General features: G+C 41.6%; 1 protein-coding gene across 1 annotated transcript in view; it reads right to left on the bottom strand.

Annotated features, from left to right (window-relative positions):
- dlgap3 (discs, large (Drosophila) homolog-associated protein 3) overlaps positions 1-15,087 on the bottom strand; it is a 147,155-nt gene that overhangs the window by 131,463 nt on the left and 605 nt on the right. The window lies entirely within an intron of this gene.

The following is a 15,087-nucleotide window of genomic DNA, read 5'->3' as shown; positions in this document are numbered from 1 at the left end:
CTAACAGAATGTACGTAACAGACCAATAGGTAAAATCACAGTGGCTACATTTATTTTTTATATAACGCCTACAGCGAACTTTCATTAAAAGAGTGAGGCTTTTGTCAGCTGCTGCATTAACTGCATTAATATATCTGCATTTCTCTTAGACATAAAACCACCACGGCCAAGTAGAAGTCTATATATGCAAAACGCCGAAGGTCGAGTGAACATTCCTACATTGAACACTGAAAGACAGTAAAAAGAGTAAATCGGTGAGTTAGATAAGCAGCCACCGGATGAGCTTGAGGCAAGCAGCTTGACAGGAAGAGGAGACGATGCATATTCATGCTGTTAAAAGTACTGGGTTAATTTACTGCACATTCATATAAACAAACATACTCTGAATGTTTTGCTCTCCTGTAGCTCAACATAGACACTAAAATGTGCAGACACACACTCACAGGGATGGGGAAATGTATTCCATTAGTGGGTATAGTAGGTACCAGAACTCTGGCTGATGCTCAGTCTCTATAATGGGCTCAGTCCCGCAACCCTACGGTGATCCAGCCATTCCAACTGCCTGTCATACTGGCAAGAGTGTGTATGTGTGTGTGTGTGTGCACTAGTGTGCACCCCCACCCCCATGGAGCTAGTCTCTTATCTATTTATGCGCCTGCTGGTTTCCCTGCCTTTACCATCAATGTTTGCACAGCAACTAGTCACATCTACAGTCTCGAAACTTGGGGCACTCAACTTTTGTTCTATATTGAATAACCACAATGTGGATGTTTATTGCTGGTAAGAAGTGATGCTATTGCCACTGCTGATGCTTAAATCATCCAGTAATAAAAAAATTTCTGTGTTCAATTCTAATCCCTTCTCACTGAATTTATAAGCAGTGTGTTGCCTCATTAGCTGTGCCCTTCACATTCAAGACAGAGGCCAGGGATCCTCCAGCATCATGTCAGGTCACTGGACCTTTTGATCCCTTTTATGCAGACAGGTCAGGGCTGTGTGACTGCCTTCTTGCTTTCCTGTTGGCTCTGGCTTCTCTCTCTGTCCCTCAGCTAGAAGAGATCTATGTAACCCCAACTGGCCCCTAGTGGAAATCACGAGTGCGGTTAGGGTAATGACATGAAGTTTTTACTTTTGGGCAGTTATAAGTAAAAAAAAAAAAATGCAATTTTTCCTGGGTTTATAAAAAAACTGTCTCCATTCAACTGTCAAATTATCCTTCAAATTCTAATTGAAAGGTAAATAGATTCTCACAGTTGGAAACTAAATCGAATAATGGTGGGTAAATGAATTAAGTGCAATTAATTGACTGTTGTGATGTAGTGTAAGCTAAGGCCATGTTTGCCTATGGCTTCGAATAAAGCGTGAGACTGTCTTTGGTAACATGTGGCGTAAAATGTCAAAGGTACCCTGTTGTTTAGGTGATAATACTTCTCCTAAAATTCATGTTACATTTTTTCGGGAGCTGCATTTGGTAAGTATTGGTTTTGCTGACTTACATCAGTACTGTGCAAAAGTTTTGAGCCACCCCACATCACTTCCTCATTTCCTCCCAAGATTTTCTGTCATCTTTAAAGTGCTCTTGGTCAATAGTTCTCTTTCTCTGGACATTGGTTGCTTTCCCCAGTCATTATCAATCCACTCCTTGTACCTGATTTCTTTTTTTTTTTTTTCAAAATTGCTGCACCATTTCTCCCATTTTGCTAGCCAAATATAGCCAAAGAAATTACTTTTTTGGACTATTGCAATGAGCAAATAAAATGCATTTCACCAATGCTGGTGGGCATTGGTGAAATGCAAAATGTTAAAAAATTTGTTTATTTCTGAAACCAGAAACCAGCCATTGGCCGAAGATTTTCAAACATGGGTTTAGGTCTAGAATTTTAGAGTTAGCACATTCCTAGGCAGACTCCTTTACTTCCTTAACATTTACTCTGATACCACTATACGACAAAACCACTTGGGGCAACTTCAAGATGAGGAACATAAACGTGATGTATTTCTAGTCACATGCACAGCAAGTACTTGCGACATAGTAATGAATCCCATTACAATACCTACCCAGCGTCATCCTAGAGGAGGCTCATCTTTGTCAGAGGTGTAAAAGTGAAGCTTTTAAGGCTCTCATTTGCCAGCTCCCGCCAAGAACACCGCTGACAGCCGACACTGTTGCAATAACTGTATCACACCTCTGATGGATGGCAAAATATATCCCTGGATGTTTTTTTCTTCATCTACCTCACAGATTACACACAGACTCAAAGACAGAGCCCCCCACGGAGAGAGGAGAGACAGAGGAGATGGGAACAGCAAAAAGATTCAATATTTGGAGCGTACGTGTCTGCAAGGGTGAAAGACACCTCGAAGGCAGATTGGCTGCATCCACTGAGACTTTACTTCTCAAAACTCTCATTTAGAGAGTCTCTTTGTCTTTCTTTGTGTTTTCTCTCCCCTGCCACAAAACACCTAATCTCTCGGTCACATCCCAGTGTGACTCAGCACCCCACTGATCAAACACTGACTAGTCCTTCCTCTCCTCCATTTCCATCTCCCTTTCCCTCGCACCTCCTCTTCCTCCTCTTTTTCTCTTTAACAGACAGTCGGAGGCAGCCGCAAACAAATAGCTCCCTAAAATGCCCCCACAACCCCCAACTCCCGGGGGACCAGCCCTGTAATTCTTGAAAAGCAAGAAGCGCCTCCAGGAGAAGGCTTTATAGCAAAAAGTAGCGAATAACAAGCCAGAGAGAAAATAACAAGATAGGATCACAAACACTCTCACTCTTCTTTTCCCCTTCTTTCCTCAAGCACCAGTGCATAGCTGGCAGCAAGGATACCAAGAGACAATGGGGCATATTTTTCCCTCCTTTTTTTTATTTTGACAGCTGCACTTGTTTCTCTCTTCATTATTTGCCTCACCTTGTCAGTTCCTGCCTGTTTTCCCCCCTCCACCTTAAAACCTTGAACAGCCAAAAAACTCCCCAAAAGTCCCATTTTGTTCAAAACTGGCAGCTAATGAGATCATAACTCTACCCTTTAACAGAGGAAAGCCTCTGTTTCCTTTAAAGTCGAGTTCCTTTCATTTCCTTGACTGACAAGAGGCGTTGCAAATCATCTGTGAATGCTCTGATAGACCAGCCAAGCTCAGATGAGATGAGCTGCGTCACAGTCCAGAAAATTAACGATCATGACGGAACGAATAACACTCCCAGCCATCAGTGTGCTGGCTTGTGAGAAAGAGACACAGCTCAACAGCCATCCCTCTAATTATGTTTTATAAGAGCATGACATGAGATCAAATGACACCGTCATTTAATAGGTAGGTAAGTAAAGCGCACGTCCACCCCGTGCATGCTACAGAGTAAAAACCTGCCAAAATGAAAGACTCATCTCCTGTGATTAATAGAGAAAACCTGTTTTAATATCAGTGTTATATCCTTAAAACTGCACTGTGTTCAGGAATTCAAAGAAAAAGAGTTTGATAGTTGTCAATACTGAACAAATTAAGGCATCAGATGTATTAAAGTAATTATTCAAAGTTGCCTCCACAACTGTAATCATACAATATTAATGAGCTTTACTGTGAAATTAATCTTTTATGTTGAGCTTACTGAATCTGCTGAAGAGAGCAGGTTCATCAAAATGGCCAGTTGGAGTAACTTGAATCAGAAATCTCAAAAGAAATACAAAATGTTTAAAAACTGGGTTAGCCAACAGTTTACTTTATAAGGTTAGCAGCCACTCACTATTCAAGTTATCTGGGTTCAAAATAAAAAATGCCTGCTTATAAAAAGCAAAATGGCACAAACAGGAAAATGAGCTGTTGTCTATTGTTTCGTGAAATTGTCACACAATCTCAGCTTCTTGCTTTTCTTGGCTTTGTGGCTCTCTTAACAGCAACATGCTGCTTTCTCCTTTTCTCCAGAAATCATATTTTCCACTGCCGCCAGAGGTCCTTGTGACCAGGATGTGACATTATTGACCATTTGCTGTTTTTTTCTTCTGAGTACACTCCTTTCAGCTTAAGTATCTGAGTGAACTTTGGTGCAAAGCTGACTTATAGGAGGAAAAAAATAAAATAACTGCCACCGAGTCCCTTCCTCTCTCGTGGTATCAATATTGCAAGCCTGTGGGCTGGCGTATGCATGTCACCATGAGCGATGCCTGGCAACAATGCCTTCAGGATCTCCTGCATTATTCAGAGGGCCCAACAAGCACTAAGGCTCTGCCATTATCTATTTAAATCTGAGCACAGGCATGTCCCACTGAAAGCATGTAGTTGCACTGCCACCTGTCCCGCTTACAAGACACAGCGAGGGCTGTGGAGAGGAGGCAAGGGACTGCTCCATGTAAAAGAGGTAGGAAAACAAACAGGAGGGAAAGTAATGGGGTGGTGCAAACATTGTTGTGAGGGTGGGGTGATGGGCAGGCAAGAGGTAGAGATAGAGGTCACAAGGAGAGGAGGAGAAATTAAGCATGATAGCTGGTAACCGGGGAGATTAGACAAATGTATGAAATAAAAATAGGAGACAAAGTCGAGAAAATGAAGGCAGGGTAAGAAACGATATTAAGAAGGCATTAGGGAAATAGGCAGAAGATGAGACGGGGTAGGAGTGGAAGAAATGGGGCTGTGAGAGGAGAGAATGAGAAGGAATGAGGAAGGAAGGATGGGGCATGAAATCGGAAAGTGAAAATTAAAAGTCCAAAGAAGACAGGAAATGTGGAGGGTGATGCTGAAAGCAGAAAAAAAGAAGAAAGAGGGGAGACGAAGAAAGGGATGAATAAACTGGTGGTGGTGGTGGTGGTGGTGGTGGGGGGGGGCACAAGACAAATAATAAATGTGAACCTTGGAAAGAGAACAGGGGCTATATGAAATGAATATCCACCATGATGTAGCATTTAAAGACTACTCCTCTCTATCATTTCACCCCGCACCCCTTCCTCTCTCACCTATTCATCAAATGACTGCTACCCCTTCATCCTGCGTCATCTGCGCCATTGCTCATCCACTCCATTAGGCTATCAACCTATCTCTCCGCCCACCATCCCCTTCTCCATCGTGGGATCATCTTAAGGGCAAAGCCAGGCCTGCACCACAGAAAACATCCAGTGGAACAAGTCATTTAATCTAGCGTCAAGTCTTCTAGTGTCATTTCCATTTCCTTGCCACTGGGGAGAGATAATTTCACATCCAATCAATCAACTTGTTTCAAGGATTTTCCATGAACCAAGCTACATGCTCCGGAGTGAGTGATCTGTCTTATTCTTTTATTTTTTATGACATCAGTTCCAATTTCCTTGCTTTTGAGCTTTACCAATAGAGGGGATAAAACAGCAAATTGAAGGGAACTGATTAATAAAGTGTGTTTACCTGCAGTAAAGTAAGCTCCCAATGTTAGTACACGAGCTTTCTGGTGCACAACAACCTGGTATCATATGTTACTCGGTGGCATTAAAGATAGCAACGGACATTCTACACTTTCACTTTAATGCCCACTTTATGAGAGCCATTCCCAAATTCTTCTGTCTATGATTACCCATTTAATCAGTACTTCTTTTGTACAATATCGCGATAGGGCTGCTGCGTTTCTGTGTGTCTTGTGTGTCTTGAACTGTTGCGGATGCTGGTCTCAGCCACAAACGCGCACATCACATAGACGTCGGGCAGAATTGTGCAGTGTGCAGCTAATGGTGCATTGATCTATCAGTTTAATACAGAAAGAAGATATTTGGATGTCCTCGTGGGATTGATTTTGCTTATTTTAATAACAACTGTTTTTTGTGCTAATCAATGGCACAAACTCAATAAAGATGTGTAATTTCTGTCCTGATGAATAAGAGCCATTTTGTAGCACTTTCATGGAAACAATGATCCCCATCAATGCAATCATGCAGAAAAAGAGTTTGTTTTTCACAACTTGGTGCCAACTGCCTCTATTATTTCTCTGGCACACGACTGTCACGAGAAGCACCGTACAGAATGTTTCTTCCCCCCCCTTGACAATTACTGTATAATAACGGGGGGGAGGGGGGGATTGCAGTGAAAACAAATAACTTAGTTGGGGGCATGTCGGATTATTTTCGTTATGTTTCTTTTGTTGTTCAGCACTTTAAACACATATTCTCAGATAAGCAAACGAAATGCAGGACTCAGAATAATGCAGGTAGGGCAACCAAGGAGAACTTTATTGGTTCTCGTTTATCACTTATCTGCCGTTACATCTTAGACCATCCCATCTGAGATGTAACCCGAGAGGAGAAAACCGAAGGGGAATTGTGGTTGTGGCCTGAAATTCAGTTTTAAAATATCTTGAAGGATGTTTCACTTCCTGAAATGTATTGTAATGAGTGAGCAAGGACAGAGGAGGTGCACTGCATACACAAAAAAATAATGGGTCGCACCTGTTAATCTTTGAAATCAGGTGTTCTTAGTCTCATTGAATAGGTTGGTCTAAGGCGCTCAGTGAATTTGAGGGTGGTACAGTGAAGTCAATTTGTAAAATTTCTTGCCACCTGAATATTCCATGATCAGCTGTAAGTGATATTATTGCAAAGTGAAGGTGTTAAGGCCATGTGAAGTTACTGAGCGAGGCCACTGAGTGCTGAGGTGCATAGTGCACTCAGTAACTGCAAAGTTCCAGACCTCCTCTCACATTAACATCAGCACAGAAAGCTGTGCACCGGGAGCTTCCCATGATGGGTTTCTATGCTCCTGTACATGTGATGCGTAGGTGGCCCGGTACTTTTGTCCCTGTAGTGTGAGAACAAGGACATGTGTCTCATTTCCAGAGGTATTTTTACCCTTAAAGAAGACTCTACAGACGAGTGCTCATAAAAAGTTAGTTATTTTCTGTCCTTCAAGGTTTGTGAGTGTGTGTGATTACAAAAAAAGGCATGACACGTTGTCACATTGTGAAAAGCAGTGAATTTAATTAAAAGTAGCTCAAAATAAAAAAGCTGTTATGATCACTGATAAGCTTAACTGACATCTGAGATCATAAAACACAGTAGAGCTTAACAAAACAATTGACAAATGGTGCAGCTGCGCCAAACGTCATATTTTATTGATACTGCTATAAAATGAGGCTCTGAAATGACGATGTCTTGTGCTGTTAAACGCCTCGTCTCTTCTCTCCTCGTGTCTCTCCTCACCTCCTTAGCTCACATCTCTGGTGGAAGGGAATAAGATTGCAAGGAAAGGAGGCAAGGTGAGGAATCAATCTGAGATATCAGGGAAGGCGGATGTGAGAGGAGTCGAGGGAGTGAGCGTTTAATAAAAGCACACACCCTCGATTTAGACGTGTTATTTAAATGCAGTGCCAAGTTTAAAAAAAAAAAAGACATTTGGCATAAATGCATCATCTGTTCATTCTTTTATTATAGCCCACTGCTGCATTTTACAATCCCTTCCAAATGAGTTAATGACAACTTATATCTTTACTTTTAATTACCTTCACTATTATTATACAAACTGTGAATGGCAGAAAGGGAATTGTCATTTGTTGGTTCCTATTTCTCGCTTCTTCTTCTTTCAGCTTCTCCCTTTAGTGGTCACCACAGCAGATTATCTTCCTCCATCTCACGTTAAGTACCCTCCCCTGTCACACCAGCCCTCTGCATGACCTAATTTTCTACATCCATCAATCTTCTCTGTGGTCTTCCTCTTTTCCTCCCGCCTGACAGCTCCATATTCAATATCCTTTGTCCAATATATCCACTATCCCTCCCTGCACATGTCCAAGCCATCTCAGCCTTGCTTCTCTACTTTGTCTCCGAACCACTCAACATGAGCCATCCCTCTGATGTTCTCATTTTTAATCCTGTCCCTCCAATGAAAATCTTAACATCCTTAGCTCTGCCACCTCCACCTCTCCCTCCGGCCCTTTTTTTAACAACACCATCCCCCAAACCTTATATGATACCAGGTCTGACTACCATCTTGTGAATCTTCCCTTTCACTCTTGCTGGTATCCTTCTGACACAAATCACCACTTGTCTTCACCCACCCTGCCTGCACTCTCTTCTTCCCCTTTCTTGTGCTCTGTCCGTTGCTTTGAATGCTTCACCCCAGGTATTTAAAGTCATCCAACTTTACTACCTCTACTCCTTGAAGCTTTAACTTTCCACCTGGCTGCTCTCATTCACACACACGTACTCTGTCTTGTGCCTACTAACTTTCATTCCTCTTCTCTCCATAGCATACCTCAACCTCACCGAGCTCTCTTCCACCTGCTCTCTACTCTCTCAGCTGGTCATAATCTTATCTGCAAACATCGTAGTCCACAGAGACTTCTGCCTAACCTAATCCGTCAACCTCACCATCTCCACTGCAAAAAAGAAGGGGCTCACAGTCGATCCCTGATGTAATCCCACCCATACCTTGAACCCATCTATCACTCCTACCACTCTCATCACTATCTCACTGTCCTCATAAATGTCCAGCACCACCCTCACATACTTCTCTGACAGTCCTGACTTCCTCATGCAGAATCACAGTTCCTCTCCTGGCACCCCATCATATGCTTTGTCCGCATCCACAAAGACACAGTGCAGCTCTTTTTGACCTTCTCTACACTCCTCCATCAAATCACTCAAAACAAACATTGATCTGTTTTGCTCTTTCACAGCACGAAGCCATACTGCTGCTCACTGATCATCACCTTTCTTCTTAACCTAGCTTCAGCAACTCCTTCCCATAGCTTAACAATTACTCAACTGTATCCTTCTGAGCATCACACTTATTCTTGAAAATCTGTACCAGCACACTTTTTCTCCATTTCTCAGGCATTCTCTCGCTCTCCAAGATTATGTTAAACAGTCTGGTTAAAAAGCCCACCTCCCTCTTTCTTACCCATCTTGAAAGCTCCACACGCATGTCATCCAGACCAGCTGCCTTTTCACTTGTCATCCTGCCCTTATCATGGTTTGTATATTCCACTGGTGTTTTGCTTTTATACACTTGGGAATTCCTGTTCATAGCTGCTCTGGAAAACCTCATCTCTCAGTAAGATCAATTGGAGGAATTGGGACAGCACGGTGCACTGAGACTGATTTTCAGGGTTATGAACAGGAGGACAGAGGAGGTAGAAGACAAGGTGGCACAAAACAGAGAAATGAGAAGATCTCACAGACAAGCAACACATTAAAGAGAGGGTTAAAAAACATAAGGTAGGTATTTTCACAAACATAACCAAAAGCCACGACACATACATGTTTGTTTGTGTTTTTAACTATAACCTGTATAACACTCATGTTTAGCGTATAATTAAGGGCTGTAAATCGTGGCCATCTGTCATGAAATTCAATTACATAAAAGAGGTCATGAGAGAAAACACACGCGGAAGCACACATTTCTCTATTCATATGTAAGTGAACATATTCTAATATCTTGCCTCTCCAGATGCACTTGAACCACGGTCCTCAAATCAGCTTCTCCCATACTCTTTGATTTTGGCGTGAAATGCTACAGTTCTCAGAGCAGCCCATAATCACTGCACCGCTCGCTTATTCTGTCAGTCTGCAAGGAACGGAGAGGGCCAGCTGACACCCAGTATTCACCCACCCACCCTCCACTCCACACACCCACCCCCCACAAACACACTCATCAACAAACACTCAAGTAAACACTCAAGTAAACAGGCAACTGAAGGCAAACAGAAAACCCTGGCGTGCAAAGATACACAGACGCAGAAAGGCCAACTGGCCTGGCTACGAATGGGCAATGGACTTGGGCTTGGGGCTTGCTAGGGTGGAAAGGGGAACAATTTCATGCCCAAATGCATCAGTCAAGAGTACACTGTGAACACGAGCAAACATTTTTCCACCCAGATAGGTTACAGCAATTACCCTCGCCTCTTTAACCTTGCCGCTCGCCTGCGAGGTCTTTTGCTCGGTCCCATCCCCGACACGATTCAAACGCAGGGTTTGAGTGGAGGGGTTGGTATGTTTCTCTGCGTTACATCATAATGAGCGGTCTCTAGATCTGCTGCGAGTACGTGTTGTACGATAAAACGCTGAGTTTGGCTTGACCCCGTAGATCCGTAATAACAAACAGCGGGTGTCATTAAATGCTCATCATCTGGGGAGAAATGTGTCAAAACAAGGTGCTAACACTCCAGTAACAGTAGGCACAGTGTGGGGGTTGAGTTACTATTGAAAGGAAAGACTGAAGGATATGAGATAGCATCCATGTGTGTATGCCTCTTCCCCAACAAAATCTAGATTAATAGTAACCTGCTTTGTTATTTTATCACAGTTTGCTCCATCGCCAACACTGAGAGCCTGCCAATAACAGGAGGAGAAAGCCCCTTTGACACAGGAGTATAGATTTGCATTGAAATGACTATAACACATTTAGAAAATGTCACAGTGGTATTAAACACAGCTGGAACTGTTTTAACCTCAGTGCGATGAGTTTAAGAATATTACAGTATATTGACCAAACTACCATTAATTGTATTTCTTAATCACTTATGTATGTAGATTACACAAGTATCACTAAAAGGCAATGTTTCTATTAAGGCCATGCTTTAGTTTTAGAGGTAATAAAGCTTAGGAACATTTGCTAAGGAGAGAGTACATACAGACATGTATACATACATATGCTAGGATCATTATAGTAATATTCTGAATGGATTGGCACAAAATTGGGTTCAGATATACAGTGAAAAGACATGGATGATAGGTGAGATGATTCTAAATTGGTCATTGATGTAATAAAGTACTTTTAGTGCATAGAATGAAAGGCGGTTAATGCTATGGTTACATGTGTGTTGTAGTCTCAGCACTTTAAGTAGCCAGTAAAACTAGAAAAGCCTGTCAGCTCCACTCCATAGTCACAGTCTCTAGTTGATTAATATTAGTAGCTTTGAGTGGAACACCTCGACAGCTGCTGGATGGACTGTCGTGACATTTTCAACGCATGTTCAAACTCCTCTTGAGATGAATTAACATTTCCAGTATTTCATCTTGCACAACAGTCAAGTTAAAATATCAAATTAGTGCAGGAGTTGATGATGTAGGTGCATCCTCCTCTATATCCACAACTATCCACATCCTCATCTGTATTTTGTGCTTATTGTTGATTCCAAAATGTTGACTTGGTTGCTATGACAGTAATTGTAATAGGTCTAAAAATACACACTTGCTTTATATTAACACGTATGTAGACACACATATACATAAACATATACTTCTTCTTCCTCTTCTTTGCAAGTGAACTAATCATTGTGTAAGACAAAGTAATAAATTACAGGCATTGTTAGCATCACTGACTGATGAACAATTATTTACAGATATGCATAATAACACAATCCAATTGCCACTGCACTAAAAGCCTTTTAAGCCAAATTAATTTAGAAACAACAGCATGCACATAACGTACACGTAATGTCACAACGGACATGTATGTACACGTAACGTACATGTAATGCTCAATGCTTTGAGGTCATCTACTACACATAATATATATAATTTGTAAGGATATAGATTTAGGCTCTGTTGACAAGGCAAACGCCTATAGTCAGTTCTCACCAGACTGCCTGTCATGGTTTTGATGTAAATCACCTTCTTGTTAAAGCTGTTTTTTAAACAAAGCTGACATATGGTTCGTTAGCATTAATATTTCCACAGTGGAGCTGTGAAGTGAAGCTTGAAACAAACTCTGTTTGAGCCTATTCTTTCAAACTTTGTGGTCCAAATTATTTGAGTCCATTAGGGGCTTCCTGAGCCCTGCCTGTAATCATTGTCCAACACAGTGCAAGCTGGAAGAAAGCAAAATGAGTTACTTAGAAAAAAAAACAATTCCAAACAGTAGACATAGCTCTCTCTTTCATCCTCCATCTGTCTTTACTGTTCTTGAATGTAACACCTAGTAACATAAGCCTGATGGATATAGGATTTTTAAGACCAATACTGATATTTGGTGATTTTAAAATTTGATATTGAAGTCTGACACTTGAAACATAAACAGATTTGTTAAAACATCTGCCAAATAACCATAAATATTTATTATGCTTATTTATTTATTTACTTGTTTCCACTCTGTTGCATTCTGAACAGCCGTGAAGTTGCAGAGTGCCCTCTAGTGGACATAAATACTAAAAGCTTTGTTGAAGGGTGTCTTTCCTGGGTCTTCTTTTTTTCATTTTCATTCATCAGCCATTACAAATTCTGATAACAATAGCAAAAAAATAAAAACATATTTAAAATGCTGGAATGGTTCTTCCAACATACTGCCCAGCACTAGTGTTGGTTAATGTAACTTATAAAAGTATCCTGTTGCATTACCTGATAACTAACAATAAAAAGGAACTTTTTACATTAAAGCGTTTGCCATTGGAAAAACAAATTTCTTACCATAGCCTACTTTCACATTATCAAAACAAACAAAAAAAGAAAACTTCTTTGCAATTAGCTTGCTGGCTACATTGTCCAGAGGTTGTGTAGCCTACTGCACATTGACCTTTGAGTGAACTGACTTTATCTCCTTGCATGGCAAGTTGATATTGGTAGCACCCTCGTCCACCACATAAACAGCAACCATTTTTGTTAATCTCCCTTGCATTAATATCACTGATAAAGGCTAATTGTTGAGGTGTTGGAGCTGTAGCACCAGCATCACTCTTCTCTTCAGCAGGGCCTCACCAGTAATGTTAATGCTGAGCTTAGCTTGTAATGTTCAACATGTGAAGTCAGCAAAACAGCTGATAGAAAGCAGGCACAAGATAATGCATTACTTCTACTTCTACTTCTACAGTGTGAGGGCTATCCTCATATATATGATAAAACTGCAGTAAATGCAGATGTTTTTTTTTGTTCTTATCACAACTAAAGGAACAGGTAATGTGACATTTTAACTGACATGTATTTGAAATAAGGGCACCACAGTGGTTAGCACTGTTGCCTCACAGCAAGAAGGTTCTCAGTTCAATTCCACCATCAGGCCGGGGTCTTTCTGTGTGGAGTTTGCATGTTCTCCCCGTGTTTGTGTGGGTTCTCCCCGAGTGCTCCGGCTTCCTCCCACAGTCCAAAGACATGTGGGGATAGGTTAATTGAAAAATCTAAATTGCCCATAGGTGTGAATGTGAGTGGTTTTCTGTCCCTGTGTGTTGGCCCTGCGACAGCCTGGCGACCTGTCCAGGGTGTACCCTGTCTCTCGCCCTATGACAGATGGGATAGCACCCCCCTCGACCCTGAAAAGGATAAGTGGAAGCGAATGGATGGATGTATTTGAAATATTAACTTAATCATGTTAGCTCATCAAAGTTACAACAAAGCCTTAGCTTGTTATTAAGGCTTAAAGGAGCACATACTGGTCAGTGCTGAGCATGCCCTGGGAAGGTGTTTGACACTGGTAAACCATAACATCCCGTCACGCTGCACAACTTTGTGCCAGAAATAGTTTGTTTCTGAAGCTATCAGCGAGCTAACGAGCTGATCCCTCTTGGTGGCTGTGTTGCTATTCCCACTTTACCGAGATCACTTGTTCCCCCTGAGAAAAGAGTACACAAGAACCTCAAACAGACGCCACAATGAACAGTTAATCCTCGCGCGTCCATCAAGATGGAGCCTCTTCTGTGCCGGTGAAAAAAAAAAGAATAGGATTTTTGTGCAATGTGTGCTGATGCCCCAAAATGAATTGTATTAAATTCAACCCTTCTAACAGCAAGAAACACTTATCCCACCAGTCTTTTGTGTGTGGGTTGTGTAAGTGTGTGTGTGTGTGTATATGTCGAGAAAAGAAAATTAATTTTGAGGCTAAACAAGACACGGTAACCGTCTTTTTAATTGCATCTCGCTTTCTTAATGGCTGTCTATTCTGCTGAATGAAGGAGACACTGTGATTAGGCAGAGCAGAATTGGGATTGTTCCAAAATCAGCTTCTAAAAATGTGCCTTTGTTTTGTTTGCTGTTCAGAGTTTCACAAGTGTGGTAATGTGAAATGAATACTGCAATTTCTTTCTGCTTTATTATGTGACTAATTTTGCACCAAACTAGAAACATATCCTTAACTTCCACTGCAAAGGAATCAAGTTTGTTTTTTGTGCAATTACCCACTGCACTGTCAAAGTGACCTCTGGCTCTTTTGCCATTTACAGAGAACACAGTTTGCTGTAAACCTCAACAAGCTTTAACACACCATTTTCACATCTTAAAGATCCCAGGCAGAGAAGTGCAATAGACTCGAGGGTTTACCCGCCACTGGAAACCAGCACCTTTTGTTGTAAAACTGAATGAAATGGTATGCCATATCAAAAAAAAAGTCTGGGAGTCTGATACCCTGCTGTAGCTTAAATAATTGATCACACTGACATTAAATCCATAGTGTCGGGTCAGTGAGTCAATGCTTCACTTTGTTAGCCAAAGAAATTTTCTTTCATGTAATCAGATTCTGGATTGATCTTTTTTGGATGCAGAGAAATTTACAATGTACACTGAGTCCCCATAAACCCAGCAAACAGCAAAGGACCAGCACACAGTCATACAGAAACACCAAAGGCCTGAACCCAGTAACTAGAAGAAAAAAATAAATAAACAGCTTCATATGGACTCCTTTTATAAAGCGCTTGCTTATATGGGCATCTAAATTCAAATCACATGCCTCAAGAAGGAGTAACAAGCAACCCACAGTCTGTGCCTCATCTAACTGATCTTTTGACAGTTATCCAGCCCAATTAACTACACTATTTAGCGAAGCAAACCCAAAAGTGAGAGACTGTATTGCAGCGGTAAAAGGGGCGGTAACTGTATTCATGTGAAAACTAGAAACACCATCTTTCAAATCAGAGCCAAATGTGTATCACAGCGACCAGCCTTCGCTGTAAAAGAGCTCCTCTTTTAATCATTCAAATGCACTTAGGTAGAATAATAAATGTGCAGCACAGCATCCTAAGCGACCCCACCTCGCCATCAGACCCCCCCGACCCCCAGATGGATTCCTGGACCGGGGTGGTCCTGAGGAATCCTCTCCTCGCTGTCCCAAGAGCCACATTCGTTGTACGCGACTCCCGTTTGATTAATTAGTCCGTTGTGCATCTATGCTCTGCTGTGTAAACGCAACACTTCTGCACCAAGCGCGAATTCCTCTCCGGG

The sequence above is a fragment of the Aulonocara sp. 'chitande type north' Nkhata Bay genome, linkage group LG22, assembly GCF_057382095.1.
Source record: "Aulonocara sp. 'chitande type north' Nkhata Bay isolate Kocher_YH1m ecotype deep benthic linkage group LG22, A_spYH_male_GT1.1, whole genome shotgun sequence".
Lineage (NCBI taxonomy): Eukaryota > Metazoa > Chordata > Actinopteri > Cichliformes > Cichlidae > Aulonocara > Aulonocara sp. 'chitande type north' Nkhata Bay.
This window is presented reverse-complemented; position numbering and strand designations above follow the sequence as displayed.